Source organism: Lissotriton helveticus, chromosome 2_1 (assembly GCF_964261635.1).
Source record: "Lissotriton helveticus chromosome 2_1, aLisHel1.1, whole genome shotgun sequence".
NCBI lineage: Eukaryota > Metazoa > Chordata > Amphibia > Caudata > Salamandridae > Lissotriton > Lissotriton helveticus.
Genome location: NC_136059.1, coordinates 1,648,917,000 through 1,648,943,743, shown reverse-complemented (window position 1 = coordinate 1,648,943,743; position 26,744 = coordinate 1,648,917,000). Strand labels below are relative to the sequence as shown.

The 26,744-nt window shown below is 46.0% G+C and overlaps 1 long non-coding RNA gene across 1 annotated transcript in view; it reads left to right on the top strand.

Annotated features, from left to right (window-relative positions):
* The window catches only part of LOC144819884 (uncharacterized), a 207,845-nt gene that overhangs the window by 141,909 nt on the left and 39,192 nt on the right, over window positions 1–26,744 (top strand). Inside the window, exon 5 of the long non-coding RNA XR_013607607.1 lies at window positions 13,421–13,512. This is a non-coding gene — a long non-coding RNA (uncharacterized LOC144819884). The remainder of the gene's footprint in view (window positions 1–13,420; window positions 13,513–26,744) is intronic.

Here is a 26,744-nt window from a genome sequence, read left to right as displayed (position 1 = left end):
GGAACACTAAAGCCCCACGAATAACTTGGAAAAAGCTTAGAAGAAGTTTAAAGACTGGAGGATTAGCCTTTCCAGATCTATCTATCCACTGCCACGCTTTCCACTTTAAACACTTCAGACTAATGGCCGGCAAAATTGACCAAACTTCCATGGGTGTATTATTTCTAGCACTATTGCAGGATATCCCCCAGGGACAGGACTCTTTCTTGTTTAAGTTTGGGGACCCAAAGTTCTTCAAGAAGGTCAGGCTTAAGATTCTGGGGACTGCAGTTAGAAACTGGGTATTTGTCAGGAAGAGGCTTAGCATTCCCTCCTATGCAGTACAGGCCCCGATATGGGATTCTCCTGGGACAACAGCTTGTCTTGACGACCAACTGTCTCGACCATTGAAGGTGGCAGGACTGGAATGCTGGGGGGACCTACAGGAAGGAACCCAGCTTCTGACATGGGACGCTCTTTTTAACTTGACACGGGGATCACTCACCAGGTTCAAATACTACCAGTTATCTGGTTGGTGGTCAACCAGAAGTGAGGGCAATAAAACCCCAAACCCCAAATTTGACACAGTAACTAGAAGAGGAAGGTGGAAGAGTCAAATCGCATACTGGTATACATCGCTGCTCGAGGAAGATGATGTAACTGAACCCGAACTAAAAAAACTCTGGATGAACAAGTTAACCACGGATATCATCAACCTCAGAGACTGGTGGCTTGACTCCTTTGCTATCTTACAATCAGTAGTTAAACCCGCGACGCTAAAAAGAAATCACCTATATACTATGTATCGGGTTTATATAACCCCAAAGAAATTAGCGAAGATCACCAAGCTAGAGCATTGTTGCCCGAGATGCAGCCATCCTGAAGCCGACGATGTTCACATGTTCGCTGACTGCCCCGAATTGAAAGGCTATTGGGGGAAGGTCAACGACTTCTTGGGAGAGGTTCTCGGTGTCCCCACTGCAATAACTATAACTACCATCCTGATGAGGCTAAGTATGGGCTACAATATCAATGACCCCTCTACAAAACTCGTCTTTTATGTCATCCTCCTTGCAAGGCGAGAAATATGTAGAGCCTGGAAGGATCCAGCCCCCCCCCACTTTTCCATGCTGCTTACGACAAATCATTGTTACCAGCAAGTCTGATTTGGCATGTGATCCCACAAGTTTGGTTAAAGTTTGGGCGGCCCTCGAGGCATGGCAACACGGTTGACACAGTTGACTGGTTTTCCACTGATTTATCTGAGGCCTTGCCGGTTCCCTTGACTCCAAAGTAGCACAGGGCACCAGTAGAGCTGCAAAACGGAGTATGGATGGGAAAGCAGTGGCTACTTGAGGGATCAGGTTCACCTATCCCGCTTCTGGTCAAGTATAACAACAAGGGCCGGATCAGGACGACCAAATAGCGCGAAGGTTACCAGTTTCCCATCAAGCCTTCCAATAATGGTATATGAGGATTACCAAAAAAAAAAAAAAAAAAAGAATTAATTATAAACAAATATCAATAAATACATTTACATATTTAATTAATTATAATTAAATTACTTCCCACCCTATTCCCCTATTCCCCTATAAACCCACAACCCGCTACAGAATTAAATTACGCAAACTTTAAATAACATTAAATTCATTAATTAAATTACATTATAACATAAATAAACACGTTTAACACATAAAATACACTATAAAAAAATCAATATTATAAAATTATCGATATTTTTATTGACCTATATTATGTACTTCGATATTTTGACTATCTATTATTTAAAATTCGATATTACATTACTTACCTTCAAAACGATATTTTTGATGTCTATATTCTGTCCATTCGATATTTTGTCCAGCCTATATTTTGGACTCGATATTATGTCCATTCAATATTTTTTAGTCGATATTTTGTCTGTTTACCGTCTGTATAAATAGGTTTGTCTTCTTGTTCTCACAGGGTCTACAGTCAGGTCGATTACTGGGACCCAATCATCTTGACTGGTGCTCGGTTGTTCCTTTTCAGCTACTTGTGGATCAATTTCTCGAGACCCTTTAGCTGCACAACCTTCAGCCTCAGTTTCATCAGGTTCAGTCACTTTCTTCGTGTGACTGGCATGGATCCATTGTGGCACTCCTGCACATTTCACAGCTGTGGTGGTAACCAGAATTACTTGTCGTGGTTTACCCCACCTTGGTGCAAGGCAAGTTTTTCGAGTATGTTTCTTTATCACTACCCAATCACCTGGGTTCAGGTCATGTGCAGGAGTTGCTGGTCTGGCAACGGCGTCTTCCCCAACCTGGTGAGAGATAGAACGCACTTGGTCAGCCAGTTCTTTGCAGTATTCTAGTACTAAATCATCAGATATGCTTATCAGTTTGAATCCTGGCACCCATGCTTGCCGCATTGCTCTTCCCATCAGTATCTCATGGGGACTCAAGCCTGTGTTCCGGTCTGGAATACTTCTAAGTCCCATCAGAACAAGGGGCAAAGCATCTGGCTATTCCATTTGAGTTGACTCACACATTTTTCCCAATCTTGATTTGATAGTGCCATTTAATTGTTCCACCACTCCGGAAGCCTCTCGGCAATATGCACAGTGCAGTTTTTGCGTAATTTTGAATGGTTCGCAAATTTGATTTATTATTTCACTATGGAAATGTTTTCCTCTATCTGATTCAATTGTAACTGGAAAACCGTAACGAGGTATATGTTCCCTAAGTAACAATTTAGCTACAGTGATGCTATCATTCCTGTGTGTGGGGTAGGCTTCCACCCATTTTTAAAACAGGCAGACAATAACAAACCAAACCCAAACAGTTCTGAAAACTAGACACCCGGGGGAGTCCAGGGAGGTATGGCATGCGTGGGTCCCCCAATGTTTTCCTACCCAGAATTCCTTGCAAACAAAAATTAGGTAAATAAATCACTTTTCCAAACTTTTTTGCGTGGGATCTCCGTGCCGACAAAAATGTCCTACCACCCAGCGTTTCCCTTGTTCTCCCGAGTAAAATGATACCTCACTTGTGTGGGTGCCCCAAAGCAGAACAGGCTAAAAATGCATTTTTTAAAAATATAGTATTTAGGTTTGACAAATTAAGCACCCCACCTTAGTCAGAGGCCTTTGGTCCACCCACACAAGTGAGGTATAATTTTACTCTGGAGATCAAGGGAAACGCTGGGTGGTAGGACATTTGTGCCGGCAGGGAGATCCCACCCAAAAATGTATGGAAAAGTGTTTTTTTTAACCTAAATTTAAGGTTTGCAGGGATTTCTGGGTAGGAAAACATTGGGGGACCCACCCATGCCATACCTCCCTGGACTCCCCCGGGTGTCTAGTTTTCAGAACTGTTGGGTTTGGTAGTTTCCAAAGATGCCCGCCATGCCCCGGGCCAAAAACTCATGGGAACCCCCTTGCAAAACCAAATTGTTTTGAATTAATTAAGTTTTCAATTTGAGAGTGTGCGATTCTTGGGACAATATTGCATGGAAATTGTGACAGACAATTTCAAGTTTGCAGGAGATTGTGGATAAAAAACAACAATAGAATTCACAAGAAAGACATGACCATATACTCCCATGGTTAAACAATACTATCTAAATTTAGTAAGTTATTTATAGCTATAGTGTACACCTTAACAGAGTTACTCAAAGGTCAAACATTCAAGCACGGATATCTATTCCTCAAAGACACACACATACAGGTTGGATTTGGCACGAGGGCGAGTGATGGTTCAGTACATAAAATTTTATTAACAAGATATTTCAAAAAAATGAAATGCTCTGTCAATAAATATATGCATAAAAATCGAACCAGTGACTCACAACTCGTGAGCTGTAAATCCACGACAAGGCACCAACCGTTTTACAGGCCATTCACACACCTTTCATACCTGATACAAACCAGACCATTGACACCATCCGGAAGGAAAAGCAACACATTACAACAATCACAATAAGGGACAAGGTACACCCTACTTCAGAAAGAGAAAAAAGACAAATATTACTGCACAGCCATCTAATCCGCAAGCACACACACATACTGGTTGGATTTGGTACGAGGGTGAGTGATGATTTAGTACATACAATTGTATTCGCAAGTAATTTCACAAAAATGAAATACACTGCGTATAATTGAAAGTATGATAAACTGAACCACTGACTCACAGCTCGTGAGCTGTAAAGCCACGTCAAGGCACCAACCTCTTTACAGGCCATTCATACACCTTTCGTACGTGTGACACATACAAAACATTCACACCGCCAGCCGCGGACTCATCACATTTCAACACTCACACTAGCAGACAGCGCCATTCAAGGGCCCATCACTTTCACACGCCCACATTTCTGACACTGCAACTACACAAAATGATGGACTGCGTGGAGTGTCACTCAACTAGCAGTGTGTGTAGTGACCAACAGAAAGTAACTACTCACACACCACCAGCTGAGCGCCAGTCCACCCACACCACCCAGCGTGCACCAACAGCCAAGTACCACTCCACGCACACCATCCAGCCAGGCACCACTCCACACACACCGCAAGCCAAGCACCACTCCATGCACACCACCATCCAAGCACCACTCCGTGCACAGACAGCCAAGTACCACTCCACACACACACCGCCAGCCAAGCGCCACTCCACGCACACCACAATCCAAGCACCCGACCATGCACACCGCCAGCCAAATACCACTCAGCGCACACTGACAGCCAAGTACCACTCCACACACACCACCAGCCAAGCATCACTGCACGCACACCGCAAGCCAAGCGCCACTCCACACACACTGCCAGCCAAACACCACTCTGTGCACAGACAGCCAAGTACCACTCCACACACACCGCCAGCCAAGCGCCACTCCACGCACACCATCATCCAAGCACCAGACCATGCACACTGCCAGCCAAACACCACTCAGCGTGCACCGACAGCCAAGTACCACTTCACACTCACCACCAGCCAAGCACCACTCCACGCACACTGCAAGCCAAGCGCCACTCCACACACACCGCCAGCCAAGCACCACTCCGTGCACAGACAGCCAAGTTCCCCTCCACGCACACCATCCAGCCAAGCGCCACTCCACACACACCGCAAGCCAAGCACCACTCCACGCAGACCACCATCCAAGCACCAGACCATGCACACCGCCAGCCAAACACCACTCAGCGCACACCGACAGCCAAGTGCCACTCCACACACACCACCAGCCAAGCATCACTCCACGCACACCGCAAGCCAAGCGCCACTCAACACACACCGCAAGCCAAACACCACTCCGTGCACAGACAGCCAAGTGCCACTCCACGCACACCACCAGCCAAGCGCCACTCCACACACACAACACCAGCCAAGCACCACTCCGTGCACAGACAGCCAAGTACCACTCCACGCACACCATCCAGCCAAGCGCCACTCCACACACACCGCCAGCCAAGCACCACTCTGTGCACAGACAGCCAAGTACCACTCCACGCACACCATCCAGCCAAGCACCACTCTACACACCGCCAGCCAAGCACCACTCCGTGCACAGACAGCCAAGTATCACTCCACGCACACCACCAGCCAAGCACCACTCCACGCACATCACCAGCCAAGGACAAATCCAAACACAACACCAGGCAAGCGCAAGAGCACACACACCGCCAACCAAAGACCAGACCACGCACACTTCCAGCCAAGCACCAGTCCACAGACACCGCCAGACAAGCACCAGTCCACAGACACCGGCAGTCAAGCGCCAAATCATGCACACCGTCAGACAATGGACACTACACGCAAACCAACATCAAACTTTAGATTTTTTTTAAATAAAAGAGAAACAAAAACAAATTGCAAATTGATACAAATCTACTAACTCAACAACTAAATCTAAAAAGACTACACAAATACCAACTTTAAAACTGAACAATAAGTTATAAAGAATAAAGACCAATCAGTTCACTTTACCACTCGTGGATGCTCCCAAAAATTCTTTTGCGTGTGGTACAATCTAAAACAAGCAGGTACACACAGCCCGGGGTTTGAAGGGCAGTCGGGGCAGTACATACGAACCTCCTTCCGCAAACCTCTTCGCCAACAGACTCTACATCTCCGACTGGGAAAGTCTTTTGAGGTTGTAGGAGGAATTTGATCAGGAAAGTGGCGATCTTTCAATCTGGCAACATCCTCCACCACTCCAACTCCAGGAACACTTGCCTGTTCCACTAAAACAAGGCTGCCTATTACAGACTCCTGAAACTTTACAAAAGTCATCTTTGACTGGGGACAAGATTTCTGGAACACAACAAAAGCATTAAAGGTTGCCAAGTGGAAAAGATGGATAGCCAACTTCTTGTACCAAATGTAAGCCTTACGAAGAGCAGCATACGGTTCCAACCTCTGATCTACTCTGTCAACACCACCCATGTGCCTATTGTAGTCCATTATGCACACAGGTTTGCGCACTTCTGCAACCTGACCCCAAACAGTCACCGGTTCAGTGCTTTCATCATGTAGTGTAGTCAACATGTAGACATCTCTCCTGTCTGAAAACTTCACAGCTAGAAGCTCCTCACAACGCAATGCACTGCACTGTCCCCGAGCAAGCTTTCGACAAACAAGTTCTTTTGGGAAACCTTTACGGTTTGAGCGGATTGTGCCACAAGCAACAGTGTCCACTTTGGCCAATTCCCTGAACAACCGCACACCAGTGTATTAGTTATCGACATACAAATGATGGCCTTTGTTAAAAAATCCACGACCAAGTTCCCACACAATTTTCTCAGTCACTCCAAAAGTCGACAGACAACCAGGGGGTTTAATCCTGGATTCCTTACCAGTGTACACCCTGAAATTAGAGACATATCCAGTCTCACTGTCACACAGCATATACAGTTTGATTCCATAGCGTGCCCTCTTACTAGGAATGTATTGCCGAAATACCAAGAGGCCCTTGAACAACAGCAAAGACTCTTCCACTGCAATTTCTTTCCCAGGATAAAAGATCTCAGGAAATCGCTCAACAAAATGATCAATGACAGGCCGAATCTTGAAAAGACGGTCACAATCCGGGTGATCTCGTGGCAAAGCAAGACTATTGTCAACAAAATGCATCATCCGAAGCAGAAGCAAATACCTATCATGACTCATGACTGCCGGAAATATAGCTGTTGCCATCAAGGGACTAGTAGACCAATATGAAGCCATTGATGGTTTCCTAAGCAAGCCCATCAAAAAAGTTAAACCCAAAAACTTTTTCATCTCCTCCAAATTTGTGGGAGTCCACCGGGTAGCTCTAGCGTGGGGCTTAAGGCTGGCACTGTTCACCCTCAAAAGAATTTCAGCATACAAATTAGTCTGCTCTACAATCTCTGCCAAAAACACATCATCCATAAACAACTTGAAAAAATCAATAGGCAAAAAGTTTTCAGTGTTCACCCTACACCCTGGAACATCAGTAAATTCAGGCAATGCCGGCTGCACCATGTCTGGTCTGCACAAACAACTCAACAACCCCAACACTGTGCAAAGTAAGATAAAAAATGTAAGCCTTTATCACAAATATCTATATTTAGAAAAAATATACAATTCACTTACAAGAGACAACTACACTCACCAGCACCTACTCTGCAAAGACACAGCAAATAGGCAACGATATCCCACTATTACTACACACTTTGCAAAATAAACAGTCACATTACAATTGAACAAAAAAGAGGTCTCTTACCAAACACATGCAACTACAGAAACAGCAGAACAACAGAACCACCAGTAACGGAACCGCACACTGCAACAATCTAAAGAGAAAAAAAAAATACACATTAGAAGAAACAAAAACAACACACATTACAACAGGCTATGTCACAGGGTATGTCACAAATGGGGTGTCTGTCCCCAAGGGGGGCAGAATATAAATCATTATAAACGTGGGCCCCCTGGAAGCAACCCTACGGAGGGCAGAGAGGCCAAATAAAGACACGGCAGAACATACTTTTAAAAACAAATGGGCCCAAGAAAGCAACCCTTGGCCAAGGGGTCCGCCCTACAAAAAAAAACAATCCCTGGAGCCTAGTGGGCTTTTCTATCCCCCCCCTGGGTCCAGAAACGGTAAACAAAAACAGCCGATCTGCCCCCAGGGGGGGGCAGAACAACCTACAATATTTATATTGCCCCCAGGAAGCGACCCTTGCCCAAGGGGTTGCTTCCTTTATAAATATAATATAATCCCTGGTGTCTAGTGGGGGCAGACAAGTCTAAAAAAATTATAGGCCACTAGAAAGCGACCCTTCCCCAAGGGGTCGCTTCCTTTGTAATTATACTCAAAACCCTGGTGTCTAGTGGGCTTTTCTGCCCCCCCTGGGTGCAGATCGGCCAAAAAAACGGCTGATCTGCCCCAGGGGGGGCAGAAGAGTCTAATAAAAATGTGCCCCCTAAGGAAGCGACCCTTGCCCAAGGGGTCACTTCCTTTATAAATATAATTAAATCCCTGGTGTTTAGTGGGCTTCTCTGCCCCCCTGGGTGCAGATGTGGCCCAAAAAACGGCCGATCTGCCCGGGGGGGGGGGGGGCAGAAAAGTCTGAAACATAATTAGCCCCCAAAAGGAAGCGACTCTTGCCCAAGGGGTCGCTTCCTGCACTATTTACAGTGCGCGATCGTGCACCAGGAATGCCGTGCATTGGGACATCAGGGAGGAGGAAACACTGTTTCCTCCCCCCCGATGCCTCAAGGCACCAAGAAACGGCCCCCCGCCCCACCGGAGCACAAACACTCACCCTAGCTGCTGGACGCGCTGGAAACAATTGGCTTCCAGCGCGTGCAGCGCTTCCTGATGACGTCGGCGCGCGCTGTGCACGCTGACGTCACCAGGAAGTGTGGGGGGGCCAGGGGGTGGCAGCGGAAAGTCTTCCGCTGCCACCCCAGGACAAAGCACCACGATCGATGCCAGGGGGGGGAGCGCCAGTGCTCCCACCAAGGGCTGTACTGATGACGGAGCGGTTCCGTCATCAGCACAGCCCAACCGACGCTGATGACGGAACCGCTCCGTCATCAGCGTCGAAGGGGTTAATTTCTGTCTCCTGTTTTGCTAACATTAATTTATACATTTCGTCTACGTCTGGGGTTTAAATTTCAACGCCATTTGGAGTACAAAAGATGGTACAATTCATTTTGCACAACAAATCTCGTCCTAACAAGTTCACAGGACTTGAATCACAGACAACAAATCTATGCATTTCTTTACAATTACCTATTCTGACTTCCATAGGTTCTGTAACTGGGGTACTAATCTGTTTATTAGAAACACCCACTACTTGGATTGCTTCTCCCGAGGTAGGTTTGGAACGTCCACTGTTCTCACAGTAGAACGGGTAGCACCAGTGTCCAACAGAAAGGTGACATCATTTCCTTCAAACTTTCCTTCAATGTATGGCCCTGACTGGTCCACCGGCAAGGAGGCGCCAAGCACGCACTCCTCGTCCACCTCCCTCAGGCACCGTCAGTAAGGTTTGTCACAGAGGAATGTGCCATTCAATAGAAATTGTGAAGTTGCTGTATCTCTTCTCTCCCTTCCTTCCCAATTTGTGGTATCTACACTCTGTTGTGCTTTGCTCCTATATTTTGGCATAGGTGCATGAGGCAACTGATTCTGTCTTACCTGCTGCTGGGTCTTCCGTGGCACTCTATTCTGCGTCTGTGGATTTAAATCATTAATTTGCACATTGCCACTCTGCACAGCCTTACACTCGTCCTTCCAGTGCCCCAATTTTCCACACCCGTGGCAGGGGAATTTCTTCTTTGCCTCTTCTCTACTCATTTTTCCCCTCGGCTTTCCCCCATTTCCGGTTCCCTGATTCTGGTTACTAGTCATTTTGTTTAACTGCTGTTCTTGTTGCTCTGCTAATTTTACCTGTGCCCACATGACCTTTTCTTTTAAGTCTTTTCGTTTATTTTCTAGCTCATCTTCACAGTACTTAGCATATTTAAGGACTTCGTCAATTGGTTTAGCCTGCCAACAAATTTTATTGTCTTTGATCCACTGTGAAATCTCAGGCCTTAACCCTAACACAAATCGATAGATTAAATGGGTCATGTCTTTCATTTCGATATTGTCCAGTCCACAGTACTGCTTGAACACCTGCAACAGACATTCATAGTATGCATGTACAGTTTCATCTCGGTTCTGAGTGGTTCTATCTATCCTAGTCCAGTCAGTCTCCTTTGCAGGCACCTTTCCTTTTAGGTACACCATCACCTGGTTATATTTTTTCATTACATCCTCGGAAGGTGCCCCTGTCTTTGGGTCTCTGGGGTAGTCTTCAGTAGGCCAATCAACAGCAATTTTACATTCTGTCCACAAATCTACGGGAACTACAATGTCAAAAAATCCGTCTAGATCTTTCAGAAGACATTTTGAAACTTTCACGAATCTTTCGACCTACCTGTACAACTCTACAGGTTTTTCGCGCAGTTTTGGGAAATCATTTGTAAATGATACAATATCTTGTCGGGACCATGGCACATGTACATAACCTCCACCTGCTCCTTCTCGCATAGGACATAATTTTATCACCTTTTCTGCTTCTTTTAAGACATATTCTGAAGTCATTTGTCTTGATTGAACCTCTTCCTTTTTCTTTGCCCACCTGGCTTTCCATTTTTCTAATTCTCCCCATTTTTGTAACAGGTTTAGTAGTTCTCCTATCTGCACTTTTCTTCCTGACACATTCATGTTTTCTAAATCTTTGTCAGAGAATTCTGCTCGGTATGGCTTTTGCAATACTTTAGATTTACCAATGTAGATTCCCATGCTGTTTGCAGTGTCCAATAATTTTTCATGAAACACCTTTGTGTTCCGGGTAATGCTTTTGCAAATGAATAACAATTCTTCCTCACTAAAAGTGTTTAACCTGTCCAATCCCACATTCCCAGCCATTAGTTCCTCTAATTCAATTCTTAATTTGTAAATGTCCAATGGTTTCGACTGGGTTTTTGGCTTTTCTATTTCTCGTGACCATCTGTCTAATTCTTCAGGATTCACTACAGTTGCACTTCTCGTACCTGATGATGTCTCCATCTGTACTTCTCTCGAATTTAATGGAGTAGCTCTTCTAATCGAACTACTTTCTGGTTCTTCTATTGGTAAGTCCATTAAGGAGATTACGGACTCACATTCACTCGCCTGGTCGTCTATTATTACGGGCTCTTTTCTTGGCTGAACTTCTGGTGTAGTTAGAATGGGAGTTTTAGAACTGGTCTGTTTGTCTCCATATAATGGGACCACCGGGCCAATAGTTACCGGAATTGTTAGGGCTTCAGGACTCGGATTTAACTGGGAAATTTTCTGAATAAGCTCACTTCTCTTTCCCTTTCCTGCAATACCTTCTCTATTGAGGTCTCGTGCACCACTTGTGGGATTAAAGGTGGCTTTAAAAACGGGGCACTTGGATTTACTGTACTTGGTCCGTCATTATAAGGAGGTTTAAAAAATGGGTTATTCAGATTTACTACTCTGGATTCCTCATTATAAGGTGGTGGATTCTTCATTAATAAGTCCTCCATGTAATCATCGTCTGAATCACCACTGGTCATTAAATGTTTTGTTTTCTCAGTCTTTTTACCTCCAGTAGATTCTTCTAGAGTTAATACAGGATATAATCCTTCAACTAACATGTTCTGTCTCCATTGTTTCATTTGTTCATCTCTGGTTTCTCTCTGTACCTTTGGATTTAACCCTTTGTCAATTCTGGGTCTGTCTCGCTCAAAAGCTCGATTTCCCATTCCTCTAATGCCTCAGATTGTGATACTCTAGGTCTTCGATGTAAATCATTCATTCGAGTCCTCAAGTTGAACAACATTCTTCCATTAAATGTACCTTCTAAGGGAAATGCTAAAATTCCATCATCTTTAGTATATTCCACCCAGTTCTCTAACCATACACAAGAGTGGAACCCTCTATCAAACATCATAAATGATGCAGGAGTGTTCGGTGGTGGAATGATGACTCCTTCTCTAGTTTTAATGGGCTTGTCTTTTTTAAAGTAATTCTTTACTCTGTCTACAATTGACATTTTTCTCTTGCTTCCATGCATAGGGCCCGATTAGGATCGCAGTGAATCCGCATCCTCCGGGCCGGCGGAAGCCACCGCCGGCCCGGAGGATGCGGATTCACCACGGCTGACACAGAAAAGACCCCCCGCCAGATTTGGATGGCTGGGGGGTAATTTTTCCGTCCGCCGCTTTTCTGCCGCGGTCGCCTTCCAACCGCGGCGGAAAAGCTCTAATATGGTGGCGGTGTCTATCACACACCGCCAGCCATATTAGGATGCCGGGGGAGACATGCTTTTCCACTGCGGGTTTTCTGCCGTAGAAAAGCATGTGGAGTTTGAGTATGGGGGCCCGTTGCAACCCCCAGGGGTGTTGGGGGGTGCACGCGGTGCCTGCCGCTTCATGCATGCAAAGGAAAATATGCACATTTAACCTTGCGGCGGGTGCTGCTTGAAGCAGCACCCGCCGCAATGTTAAATATAGGGGATGTGACCGCCAGGGTGGCGGTCACACCCTAATTCCGAAGAAGGGAACGCCACAGCCCCTATGGACGGTCCCTCCACCTCTGGGGTGGCGGACGGACGCTGGTCCGTCCGCCATCCTAATCGGGCCCATAATGCGTGGTCTGCCTCTTATCGCCTGATCTCTAGCAAACCCCTGGTATCTTGGATCAGGTCGAGTATCTGGATGACTTGGATACCACATATACCCCGCAAACCTTTCAGTAATCTTATAATAGTAGACGCTTTGTTTACAAAATTACTCCAATACTTCTGCGTCTTTTATTTTTCTTCAACCAATCAACACTGATGTTTAAAATTTTCAAACCAATGATTTCGCGGTTTCTCCAATACAAGCATTTTCTATCGCTTTCAGTCCAGACACATGTCTTTATATTAAAATACAAATCCATTAAACTATGACTTTCTGTGCGGGCATTAATTACATTCATATAACTTTCCACTAAAATTAAAATAACAACTTTGAAATATATTTCATAAATTCATTTCTTTGCACACTTAATCTTCTTGCATGAACTTCAGATTGGAAATAAGCGCCATAAAGCAACATAAAATATAACAATATGAGAACATTTGCACTACTGCCAAAACAAGCTGCAGACTTCTCCATGTAACTATAAATTATTTCTCGAGCACATTTAAGGCTTACTGTGTTAGCAACCTCAAAATAATGTCATTTACATTTCTAATTGGTTAACAGTTTTCTTAATTACACATACATTCTGTTTGTTGGCACACCTGGGTGTATCAACCAAAACTGGAACTTCTTTCCAATGGGTATATTAGAGAGAAAGTAATATAATACAAATCACATTGAACACAAGTTATCTTATCATATCATCTATGTATCTAATTTTTCATTTTTTTTCCTTACATATCTAGGTGTCATCATTCAAAGTCTTACATAGATGCAGCCAGTGGGAACTTGCGTCTGTATAGAGTGAGCCATGATGGAAGGCAAAGAGATGAAGCAGGTGATGCTGATCATTGATATATGTAGAATACAAAGAAGTGACTGGTGAAAAGCTTGAATTGTTCTCACCCATTGATAATTATTCCGTTGTGTTTTGCCCACCATGCCACTTCAGACGGGACCCAACCCTATGTAAATTAGCCCTAATCTATATCCTATAGGAACATCCCAGTCTGACTGCCAGATCATGCCCCTCTGAACCAGAACATGAACACTTTCATACTAGTTTCTGCTTATTTGGGTATTGTCAGTAGGATGCAGCTTAGTTCCAATGGCACAGTGAGCAGGGGGCCTATGTTTGGACATACCCAACACACTCAGGGCATCTCACTAAGAAACACAAAAAAGGTGATTGGTGGAATACTTGAATTAATATTAGTGACTGGAAATTAATTAAGCTCTCATCTCAGTCCATAGTTTTTGCCGACTATGCCACCTAATATAGTACCCAGCTATATGCAAATCACTATTTGTTCTGCTCAGTAAAGAACATTCTAGTCAGAATTGCCAAGCCTGACCCCCTCTGAACCCGAGCATAAGAAACCCCAGGGTGGTTTTGGTCTGGCATTTCGGGGTGGACGGTTCCAATGTGGAGTAGGCTCAGAACTGATTTGGATAAGATGGGTCTTTGTTTAGAGGGGCATGGTGGGTGAAAAACCATGGACTGGAATTCAGCTCTGAGTGATTAATAATGACTGAGATTAATCCATGCATTTCATCCTTCACCTTGTTGTTTATTGCAATCATGTATCTGGCGCAGACCCTGTGATGCAAGTTAACGGTGTTCTGTAGTAGAATTTACTTATGACTTGTGATGCTGATAACTCAAGCATTGTGAAGCAGAAAAGTATGCAGTGAGTTGGTATCTAGTGTTTCTTTAGAGGCAGCTATTTGTGCACCTTTGTCACACCTGTCAGTTTTATCTAGTTGTGCAGATTGAGTATGTCCTATGGTAAAAAATAAATTTTTATATATAATATATAATATTATATATATATAAATATACATTATATATATATTCCACATGTCGTTGCTTCTGCTGGTCCTCTACAAATACATAAACATATATATATATATATATATATATATATATATATATATATATATATATTCCACGTGTTGTTGCTTCTGCTGGACCTCTGGACCCTAAGAAGGTGGTGCGTGCATCGACGAAGTGCACAGATCAAATTAATTATCGTAGACGCGAGAATAAGACACTCTCAGGCCACACAGGAATGCTCAGATACTCAGTTTAATGCTTCACATAACGCTTTTCGGAGGTCCAGCAGCCTTGATCACACCTAGATCAAGGCTGCGGGACAGACGAAACGCGTTACGTGAAGCATTAACCTGAGTATCTGAGCATTCCTGTGTGGCCTGAGAGTTTGTTATTCTCAAACCTACGATAATAAATATGTATATATTCACTGAAAAAACCATAGGTTTCAGCAGGTTATAGTTAGGAATTATCATTTAAAAAAACCTTAGAAATTCACTGAAAAAAACATAGGTTTCAGGGGTGTTATAGTTAGCTGGACATTTCACTCATACAAAACCATTGAAATTCCTCCGTTATAGTTAGTTGTACTAACTGTAACTCTCGCACCCGCAATCCACTGGTGATGATGTCGCATATTACATTATTCATTACATGATCAGTGACATCACTGATAACATCTCAAATGTCATAAGTGAAATGATAATTCCTAACTATAACCTGCATGATTTTCAGTGAATTTCAAAGGTTTTTTAAATGATAATTCCTAATTGTAATGTTCATTAAGAATATCTGTTTTTTTCTAGAGAGAGTGCGCAGGTCACCCGACTATACATTTGCCAAATACTCACTTAGGCCCATATTCAAATTAACCACAATTTCTTAGATCAGGTAACCTGGGCACTAACTACCAGATATTTGTACTTCCTAGGTCTTATACCCTTGACTTACACTCCTGGTCATAGGTATCTGTGAACCTATGGAATCAGGGAGTCTAGCATAATAAGTATGGTAGCAAGACAACAATATGCACTCATATAATAACCACAGACTCGAGAAGTTTTGAAAACCTTTATCTAATCTTCATCAAAAGTCATGAGCCAACGTTTAACAGTAAGCAAATTATCGATAATCAGAATCACAAATAGCGTATAACTATGCAAAAGATATATCATGCCAACCATTTAGAATTCTAATGGGAAGGTAAGAACAAGGAACATACTGAAATGAACTTCTAGAAATCAGACTTGCAATGATATTTTCTAAAGGACGGGAAAAATAAAGGACATGTCACAGTTTAATCGATTTCAAGAGGGTGGGTAAAAAGAGGGAACACCAATTGTAATGACGAAACTAAATTGACCATGTAGCTATAGGGAAGGTAAGAAAATGGAACATGCTAATTATTCAGAATAACCACTTCAGTTTCTTTAAAGGGAGGGTAAAGAAAGGAAACCTCTTTACATTCATGGATAGCATTTAACATCCAACTCTAAGGAGGGGGAAAAATGGAACATGCTATTAACGGCAAGATATACGATTTTATTAATTGTCACAAGGGAAGGGTAAGAAAAAGGAGCAAATAAGACTTTAGCAAAATTCAGGGAGGGTAAGAAAAGGACGAAAATGATACTATTTGTTACCCACACAGATGTATATTTACCTAAAGCGGAGTGAAGACCAACCCTGGCCACGGGTCACTTAAGGACAGAAACCCCGAAAGTTGCAAACGCCAGTAGGTCAGCAAGTGCAGGTCAGAAACAGGACAGGAAAGCCAGATTTGGATCAGAACTGGACCACCAAAAGTTGAGACCAGCACCTGCAGTTCAGTTGCAACGCCTGCGCTACTCCCTCTCTGCAGCTATCAGTCAAAACCCCGATTGGGTTATCGAATTTCCCAGCAAAGTGCTTCGCCAGCACTTCAGGTCCCAGAACCCCGATTGGGTCAGCGAGTCTTCTGACAGAGTGCTTCGCAGCACCTCTGTTCTCGATCAGCTATTGAGTGCGTTGGGTCAGTGACAGGTCAGCTATTCGGACAAGTCGGACAAATTCTCTAGCTAAACCTACTTTAGTTATACTGTTTTCCAGGTCAGTGTACCACCCCCAATGTTGCAAGTGTAAGGATCCCCAATTTCGATTGGACAAGAGAGGAGGAGAGGTCGACACACCACCTAAATATTTGATACTTCAGCATTGAATATTAATTTTTACATTCCCGCCCATCAATTTCTGGTTCACATTACTTCTGTATTCCACGTAACAATGGTCGCTTTATTAATAAATACATTGTAATTCAACAGGTACACTCTGGCGTCTGCGAGTAAGGGCAAAGTTCAGCTTCTCAGGCGCATTTTGGCTGTGACTGTCTTGGCTGGGTTTCAATGTCAAATGACTTCAGCCCTCCTCTTGTAGAGTGCTGTGTGTAGAAGGATTTTCAAAACGGAGTATTCCCGTCCCTTAGGCCCAAAGATTACGATACATAAAAGGTAAAAGGAAACAGTTTTAGAACACAGAATAAATGATTTCACTGTATACCATGAACTTCTACTCTATACCCATTACCTTATTTTTATCTATTGCATTACAATTAGGCCAAACTAACAGCTTGGCGCAATCAGCAGTGCAAGCTTCTTGCATGTGAGAACATAAAGCAGCCATCTTAATTCAGGTGCGCAGATGCGAACAGTTTCCCACCAAGACAACGAATATGTCAGGTCACTTGGGTATGACTATTGCATGCGCAGTCTAAATTCCAGCGTAGCAGCCGCCATTTTAGATGCAAGCATATTAGTTTAGTAGACACATAAGCCAGCTTCTCTCGGACACCCAATGTAAAAGGGAAAATATCAAATTAGTAAGACAAACATGTTGATTACTAATTAATAAGGTTATTTCGAGGTTCTTGAATATGAGCAAGTCTCTTTACGTGCGAATCCTTGCTCCATCACTATCTTTTTTAATTATCATCCCGTTCTCAACCTAGTAAAAACTGCAAATATTTCCACTCTTCAATTGATTCCTTCCTCCAAGAAAATCGCTACAAACCAGAACCACAACTAACGTTAATAATATACAAACTAGGCGTTCCCATAGAAAAAAAACAAAAAAAAACACCACTTCCCCATACTTCAACAAAAAAACAAATTTACAATGCTACCTAAAAAAAGAGGCGATAGTTCCATTTACCACTAACAAATTAATATCAACATTTAACTAGTGTAAGGACTTTGACTATGTACTGCGTGAATTACATCCAACTCACACCCATATTTAAAGACGAATATGTGATAGAAGTACTAATTATGCACTTCCAACACACAACAAAATCACAACACCCAGCTCCACCACCACTACAACCACCCCTCCTGACCCCTCCCTCTCTACTACCTCAGAGGCAGCGCAAAACAGAACAACCAACCTTCCCAAAATAATATATCCCCTCAACAGCACACTAGCTCAATGTTTAGAGATGTGGCAACTAACAATGTATAAGGGAGGACACACGCACATCAACAATAATTTACACAATGCCAAGACTACCGGTGAAATGCTATACAGAACTCACTATACAAACCAAAAACTTTTCCGTGTGTAGATATACTATTGATACGTGTAGTGTACTGCACAGTGGACACAACCATATTATCTCAGACTCTGGGGAATATCTCGGTAATGTACCTGTGTTGTCCCCCCCCTTGAAGCTGAAGCGGAGTGGGCTGGTCCAATTTACGCAACTCCAGCGTAAGAGTATAAATAATTAGGCTACGCCTTGGGCGTGGTTCACTTCTGCAAAGAGAAAAGACTCTGCCACAGCAAAGGTCCTCACTCTGCCACGTGGCTGCCACCATGACCACGTGCCTCCTCGATACAGGCCCATTGCGAACTCAGCACCACAGCACCGCAGACTTATGTCTGTATCGACTACTGCCTTCGATCTACACTCCGGACAGCAAGGTTCACAACTTGAATTCAGCTTTGGATCGACATTACGAACAGCATTGAAGTTAGCCTTGATTTATGTAAGGCAGAGACAATTGTACTCTATGTCTTCAGATTTTGTTAAAATAAGTGACAAAAATTCTTCAGCGATATCTGTGCTGACTACTGCCTTCGATTTACAGTGCAGACAGCAGGGTTCACAACTTGAATTCAGATTTGGATCTACACTACAGACTGCATGAAATGCAGCCTTGATTTATTTAAGGCAAAGAAAACTGTAGTATAAGTCTTCAGATTTTGTTAAAGGATGCGACAATACACATATCTCAATGTCTGTACTGATTACTGCCTTCGAACTACACTGCGGACAGCATAGTTTACAACTTGAAATCAGTTTTGCATCTACACTACTGCAGCCGTGGTCGGCAGTAGGAGTTCCCACAGGGCGGTGATGTGGGGAGGGGGAGGGGCAGGGTGGGTGGTAGTAATGTATGGATTACGGAGTTTAACAGGTAAGTAAACATATAAATAAATAAAATGAATTTCGTTGCGTGCAGTGCGTCACCAAATGCGATGCAGTGCGCGCAACAAAATTTGTTTTATTTCTTTATATGTTTACTTACCTGTTAAACTCTATAATCCATACATTACTACCCCCACCATGCCCCTCCCCCTCCCCACATCACCACCCTGCAGGAACTCCTACTGCCGACCGTGGCTGCTCTACAGACAGCTTGAAATTCAGCCTTGATTTATTTAAGGCAGAGACAATTGTACTATAAGACTTCAGATTTTGTTAAAGGATGCGACAAAAAACATTCCTTGATGTTTGTGTTGACTACTGCCTAAGATCTACACTGCGGGCAGCAGGGTTTACAACTTGAATTCAGCTTTCCATCTACACTACAGACAGTAGGGAATTCAGCCTTGATTTACTTAATGCAGAGACAATTATACTGTATGTATTCAGATTTTGAGACGTACCACTAACTCAGTACACCATAAATAATCACCACGTGGCCTTATTAAGGCAAAATTCAGTAGTCAAAACACATTCTTACCATTACGGTTTCCTCTCCTCTGTCCCGCCTCGACTGTTGTTTGTCTCTACCCCCTGTCCGGGCCCTGTGCTCCCTGACTCTGTTCTAACCTCTTCACTTGTGGGGTGCCGCTCATTCTGTGATCCTACTGCCACGAGGATTGTTTGTGGGCATTTTTCGTTTCCTGCCTGCTCCCTGGGGCTGCTGCAGCTGGTGTGAGCTGCTCCGCAGTCGGCGGATCTCTAACACGCTCCCAGTGTCAGCCCAGGTCGAGGACTCTTGGGTGAAAACTTTGTTAGGAGCCTACCGGGGGACTGCGAGGACCAGCATTCTCTTCTTTGCACAGCTGGTGCCTCTTCCCCCGGCGACCACGCCCCCTGACTTCAGCCTGAAATACCTTTCGCGCCACCCGCTTCGTGGGTGCTGCTCATTCTGTGATCCTACTGCCACAAGGATTGTTTGTGGGCATTTTTCGTTTCCTGCCTGCTCCCTGGGGCTGCTGCAGCTGGTGTGAGCGGCTCCGCAGTCGGCGGATCTCTAACACGCTCCCAGTGTCAGCCCAGGTCGAGGACTCTTGGGTGAAAACTTTGTAAGGAGCCTACCGGGGGACTGCGAGGACCATCATTCTCTTCTTTGCACAGCTGGTGCCTCTTCCCCCGGTGGCCACGCCCTCTGATTTTACGTACTTTACAGCTGTAAGCCCCACCGCATCGCGGGACGGAGCTCGGGGCGAAGACCGGGCAAAGAGCGGGCCGTTTGAGGCCGTTCGAGCACGTGAGAGACCGGACCGGGCCACCTCACTAAGCCCTTTTCATATGGACTCACTTGTTTGTTTCTCTGCTGACCATTGCCCCACTGGACTTGGAATCCTTTGTGTGCCGTTGCTGGGGCTGTGAGGGCGTCACGGGTGCCGTGCGGGGGTTGTAGGCGTGCCGCTTACCGCCTCTCTACCGCTGCGGGACTGCGAGTCAAATTAGCATCTATAGTCTCTTCCCGCAGCGGACACGCCCCCTTCATTGTTGAGGACTATGAGAGCAGTATGGGCTTTCTGAGAAGCGGGTTGCGTGTTGGACAGAGCTTGGTACTGGCCGCTAGTTGGCTGTAGGAGCCTGGGCGGGGTGTTTGCCCCTAAATCCCTCGCTTCATTGTATCTTGCTGTATTTTATGCTGTGAACATACTACCATTGCTGTAGCTTTTGATTACTTGCAATTCGTTGCCCTGCCGTAGGAGTATTATTCATAGTTTATTCCTAAGTCCTTATCTTGGGAACAGGAGACATTGCAAATAGTCACTACTATGGATTCACCATTGCTGAAGAGTGTGGGGGGTAACACTAATAAAGGCACTTTAGACAATTTCTTAAAAAAATCCACCTCTGAGATGGATAGGAAAACTGCACTGGCTGAACGTAGGGTTGAACGTCGTCGCTCTATAGAAGGGATCAAAGTCAGACTTTCTTCATCAACAGTTCCCCAGACTTTAATTTCTGCTCTAAGTGCAGCCCCAGACAGCGAGGATCCCCTTGCTACCCAGGGTATTCCTGTACTTCTACGGGATACTTCCCCCTCACCCTCCCCAATAGTTCTCTCAAATAGCATACCAATTAGTATTACACTATCACCAGGAACTACTGGTGCAGGACAAGAAGCTCCATCCGATACTCCGCGTTTTACCAAAATTATTGCTAGGAATTTACCAAGAAAACTGGAAGTCCCAAAAGTATTTCGTCCGCCACCAACTAAAAGACGTAGGGGGGGGGGGCTCCCTTTCTAAAGGCAAGATCAGTCACTCAGACTTTGGTAAAGGTAAAGGGGCGAACCTAGCCTCTGCTCCCAAACCAAAGGAAGTCTCAATACCAGTAGAGATCCAGATGGACCCCCAAGAAACAATACCACCTCCCGCAACGTCTGCCCCAATATCGGGCTTAGAACCTTCGAGTGGTGGACTGTTGGACCTCCAGACACATGTCCCCTCTCTTGACATTCTTGGGCATTTATTTAGGACATATACTTCTCCAATTCTAGAAAGATTATCGGGGATAGAGCAACGATTGGGGCAACTAGAAATGGCAATTTCAAATAAAAGTGACTCTGGTATTACTAATGCAAATCCTCCTGCTGCAGATATATCTTACAATACCTTATCTGACAAGGTTAAAGAGCCCAACTTATTCAGCAAAATAGTGAACAGAAATCCCGTAGGGACTAAACCAACCAAAACTGCTCCTCGACCACTCTCGCACAGCTCAGGCGCCATCCCAAAGGGGAGAAATAGCCCGCCTGTAAGAATAGCTCAGGAGGCTAGAGGGAGGGTGACCCCGCATAGGGTTGAACATCGCAGGGGCCGCCAGGTTGAACTTCCCCCCGAAGCAGTTCCTTACGTGGTGGTGCTTACGGGTGTCCCTACATTGGAGGGTGATAAGAGAGAAGGACCCCTACAGCTTAAAAATAAAACTATGCACTGGTTGACTCAAAACAGGCCGCTCCCTGGTAACATTAATGGGGAGATCGTACATGTACGCCGGCTCCCTTGGCTGGGGAGCCGAGATAAAGACATTAAGGGCGATCTTATTGTGGTCAATTTTAGAGATCCAGAAGCGGTTAGGCACATCCTTAGTTGGATGCCTGGGAACCTGGGTAGAACAATTATGCCCTGTGACCTCACATATTTCTACCCTAGAGCCCTAGTGGCTCCCTTGTCACGTCCCTGGTTACCCCCTGTTATACCAAGTAATCCTGTTACCAATTTTAACAACCAATACATGTCTTCATTGCCCAACTCCATGGCCCCAAAGAATGCTTTTGGGTGGGAAACGGTCCCCCATAGGGGCTATGGTAGTAATATTGGGGGATTGGTTCATACGTTTGAAACAAGGGGGATGGAGCATCTGATCCCCTTTACACCTCGGGAATACAACAATAGATTCGAGGCCCTATCAGGCCTCGACGATTGCGAATGACGGTTGGATCTTCAGACCAACACATCGCTACCCCCGAGGAGTAGTAGGAAAAACAAGAAGCTAAGTAGTGGTAAACAGACCAGTTTAACTACTGCTGTGTACTCCGACCAGGGGAAGGCGGGAGGAACTGCTGCCAGTAACAGTTGTGGAAATGTTAGGCCGCAACTGGATAATCCAACTCCTGGTAATGAGCGGTGTTTAGACAATATCTTGCCTGATAATATACAAGTTCATGTACAGATCTATAGTGACCAGACCGGCACGACTTCACCATCCTCTGTTCTCCCAAATCAGGACATGACATCTGCACCTGGCCCCCCTGTCTTGCAAAAGGCAAATGACTCCATCTATACCAGGGTTCTGGATCCTACATCCAAACTTCAACCAGGAATCTTGAAGGTCTTGTCATGGAATGTTGCTGGCATTGCCAATAAAATTCACACTGACGAGTGGGATTCCATAGTGACCAACAGTGATGTCTGTCTCTTTCAAGAGACCTGGGCCAGGGAATCTTTGTCCAGAACGGGATATGCAATTTTTGAAATTAAGGCCAGTTGGACTGGTAAGGGGAGGCCCTCAGGTGGCTTGGCGGTGTGGGTAGCCTGTCACATTGGCTGTACTGCAGAGAACATAGAAACATCCTCGCAGGACATACAGTGTGTTATACTGAAGTGGCCTAACGCCCCTAAGCTAGCAATTATAAATGTGTATTCCCGTCCTGTTGGTCCAACCATGGAGTCTCCCACACTGGAGGACCTTTCGTCCTTTTTGGGCCAGTTACCTCTCTGGAGCTCTCACTGCAGAAGACGACTTCTGGGGCGTCCCGGTGTGCCAATCTCCCCATCCCAAATCATGGTCCCCACTGGCGGTACAAATTATGTCTTTGACGCTTAATTTAGCGATAAGGGCGTGTAATGGACGAACAATCTCAGATACCCCCTCTAATTGTACCTTTAATAGGAAAGACCATGAGTCGCGTCTGGACTATATTTTTGTAGACATTAGTTTGTGGCCCAAGGTCGTGGATTTTAAAATCATTCCACGTACAGACAGTGACCACAATGTACTTCTTCTACACTTGACGCACTCTGTTTTAGCACCCGGCCCCCAGCCTTCTGAGATTAGGGAGGATCCATGTAATTTGGTACTCACCTCGAATAGGCGTAGGGTTAAATGGGAGAAATTGGCAAATTCAAAAGATAGTATTAGGAAACTGTATGAGCTAGCACTCCCCAAGTTAGAAGAGCTGGACAAATTAATTAATTACTCTAGCTCCCAGGACTTTAAAAAGAGATTAACTCAAATCCATGAGGAGCTGGAAGGTGCTATGGGCGAGGTCCTCTACCCAGAGGCAGTGCGGCGCAAGCAAAAGACTCAGGCCTCTTCCTGGTACAACTCAGCCTGTAAAAAGGCCAAGACTGAACTAATTACAGCAGTAAAAGCAGGTACAAATAGGACTAGGGTGGCTGAGCTTAGGCGTGAATACAAGGATGTAATGGCCCGGGCAAGGTCAGACTGGGACTGGGATAGATGGCATGATCTCTCTGGTGCCCTTGAAATGAGGGACTCAAGGAGATTTTGGTCACTGGTAAATAACGGTTCAGGTGAACCAAAAGCTGCAGTAGAGCCCAATATCGCAGCCTCAGTGTGGGAAGTCCACTTTGGTAAACTTTATGAAGAGAGCTCTGATGATACCAGTAATGTGGTTGCTGCCCTCCTGGCCCAGCCTAGTGATAAGTTGGAGTTCAGTCTTGGGGAGGTGGCCAGTGCAATAGATAGGCTGGCGATGGGGAAAGCACCGGGACTTGAGAAGCTGCCTGGTGACCTTTTTAGGTCCCACTCTGAAATCTGGGCCCCGTACCTCCACATTCTTTTCAATTCTATTGCAGATGGCATGGAGATCCCCTGTACTTGGCTGGGGGCGGAGAGAGTACCTATTTTTAAAAAGGGCTGTCCCCTTCTCCCAGTCAATTACAGGCCGATCGGCCTTATAGACGTGCCTCAAAAGCTCTTTTCCCGCCTCATATTGGACCATCTTCTGGACTGGATGGAGGATAGAGATATTCTAAGTCCCCTTCAGGCCGGCTTCAGGAAAAAAACGTCCACCATGGACCAGATCTTCTGCCTTGTTCTCCTCTATTGGAAAACTGTGAGGATTGAGGGCGGGAGGCTGTACATGGTGTTCGTAGACCTGAGGTCAGCATTTGACCTAGTCCCCCGAAAAAAAACTCTGGGAAGTTTTAAATGCGTCAGCCCGCATGCCCTCCCCTCCGCTGACTACATCCTCCTGGGGGACCTCAACTTCCACCTGGAGAACAACAACGACCGCAACACCACCACCCTGCTAGACAACCTCGCCAACCTTGGACTCAAGCAGCTGGTGACCACCGCCACCCACCTCGCCGGACACACACTCGACGCCGTCTTCTCATCCAGCAAAGACATCGCCTTCAGCCACGCCACCGGACTCCACTGGACGGACCACAGCTGCGTCCACTTCACCTTCAAAAGAACGACGATCCAACACCACCAGCAACGGGTTGCCCGAAGAAGCTGGAACAAGATCACAGCCGACCAGCTCGCCGCTTCCCTGATCCAGCACCCTCCTGCCAGATCAGCGAACCCAAGCCAGGCCGCCGACAACCTCTCGAAGTGGATCAACAACTGCGCGGACGAACTCGCCCCTCTGAGGACCCCGCCCAGCAGACCCGGCAGCAAGAAAGCCCCATGGTTCACCGACGAACTCAAGAGCTCCAAGAAGAACTGCCGAGCCCTCGAGAAAGTCTGGAGAAGAGAACCAACACCGGACAACATGACCACCCTCAAGCTCGCCTCCCGGAAGCACCACCAACTGATCCGCGCCACCAAGAAAACTGCATTCAAGGACCGGCTGGACAACAACGCACACAACTGCAAGGAACTCTTCAACATCGTGAAAGAGCTCTCCAACCCCAACGCCGGAAACAACGACATCACCCCATCGCAAGACCTCTGCAACTCCCTCGCCTCCTACTTCCACAACAAGATCGCGGACATACACAACAGCTTCAGCATTCAACCGACGCACGCCACGACCGCAGCAACGCCGCCCACCACCACCCTCCACGCCTGGACTCCGATCAGCACCGAAGACACCGTCCGCATGATGAACTCTGTCCACTCCGGATCTCCGACCGACCCCTGCCCTCACCACGTCTTCAACATGGCCGACACTATCATCGCACCCCACCTGCAGGACATTATCAACACCTCCTTTGACACCGCCACCTTCCCTGAGAGCTGGAAGCACGCCGAACTCAGCGCTCTTCTCAAGAAACCCACAGCGGACCCCACCGAACTCAAGAATTACCGCCCCATCTCGCTCCTCCCGTTTCCAGCCAAAGTCATCGAGAAGACCGTCAACAAACAGCTGGCCGCCTTCCTCGAGACGAATGGATCCCTCGACCCTTCACAGTCTGGCTTCCGAGCCAACCACAGCACCGAGACCGCCCTCATCGCTGCCACCGACGACATCTGAGCCCTGATGGACAACGGAGATACAGCGGCCCTCATCCTCCTAGACCTCTCCGCGGCTTTCGACACTGTCTGCCATCGCACCCTAGTGCAGCGCCTCAGCAACGTCGGAATCCAGGAGAAAGCACTGGAGTGGATCATCTCCTTCCTCGACGGAAGAACACAGAGAGTCCGCCTACCACCGTACAAGTCAGAGGCCACCGAAGTCATCTGCGGCGTCCCTCACGGATCCTCGCTGAGCCCCACCCTCTTCAACGTCTACATGAGCCCCCTCGCGGCCATCGCACGCCAACACAACCTCAACATAATCTCCTACGCCGACGACACCCAGCTGATCCTCTCCCTGACCAACGACCCCGCCGCCGCCAGAGCCAATCTGCACGAAGGGATGAAAGATGTAGCCGAGTGGATGACGACCAGCCGCCTGAAACTGAACTCAGACAAGACGGAGGTCCTCATCCTGGGCTCCTCACCCTCCGCCTGGGACAACTCCTGGTGGCCCCCCGCCCTAGGCTCCGCACCCAAACCGACGGACCACGCACGCAACCTGGGCTTCATCCTGGACTCCTCCCTCTCCATGACCAGACAAGTCAACGCCGTCTCCTCGTCGTGCTTCAACATCCTACGCATGCTACGGAAGATCTTCTGGTGGATCCCCACCGAGACCAGGAAAACCGTCACCCAGGCCCTCGTCACCAGCCGACTGGACTACGGCAACGCCCTCTACGCCGGTACCACCGCCAAGCTCCAGAAGAGACTCCAGCGGATCCAGAACGCCTCGGCC